We start from the raw sequence: 505 nt of genomic DNA on the forward strand, positions 1-505 counted from the left end.
ACTCCATTTCTGCTGAGACTGTCCTGTTTAAGAAGAGAATCAGTCCAAACTAAATCACTGTGTCTGTCTCTAGTTAGTAGTTTCTGACTGAAGTCGTGTTTATGATGAACTCATTTATGAATGGATGAGCTTTACTGAATAACCTGCGTATAATCGATAGAGAAAGCGCTACGATGTTACAGTACACATTAATGAATTAACTTTAAATCGTTTGTAAAAGCTAATAAAAAAAGATTAAGCGATTCTCACTGCAGTAAACACTGAAAGTTTAAAAACACAAACCTCCGTCTAATCACAGCGGCGCAGGCTTATGACGTCAAAATACCAAAATAAAAGCACGTTTCTAAAGTACACGAAACGCAATCGAATTAAAGAACTCGGTGGGCTTTTTATGTTCCTTGATTCTAGGTTTATGTTTATCATTGTCATAGAATTCTGCTCTTTTTTTATGTAGATTTCAAGTATTTTACTTTATACAAATAGAATTAAAAGTCAGTTAAAAAAT

At 33.3% G+C, this 505-nt stretch overlaps 1 protein-coding gene across 1 annotated transcript in view; it reads right to left on the minus strand.

The window, feature by feature from the left end:
- LOC122328177 (gastrula zinc finger protein XlCGF7.1-like) overlaps nucleotides 1-505 on the minus strand; it is a 5,424-nt gene that overhangs the window by 3,992 nt on the left and 927 nt on the right. The gene's annotated exons all lie outside the window — the stretch shown is intronic.

The sequence above is a fragment of the Puntigrus tetrazona genome, chromosome 22 (assembly GCF_018831695.1).
Source record: "Puntigrus tetrazona isolate hp1 chromosome 22, ASM1883169v1, whole genome shotgun sequence".
NCBI lineage: Eukaryota > Metazoa > Chordata > Actinopteri > Cypriniformes > Cyprinidae > Puntigrus > Puntigrus tetrazona.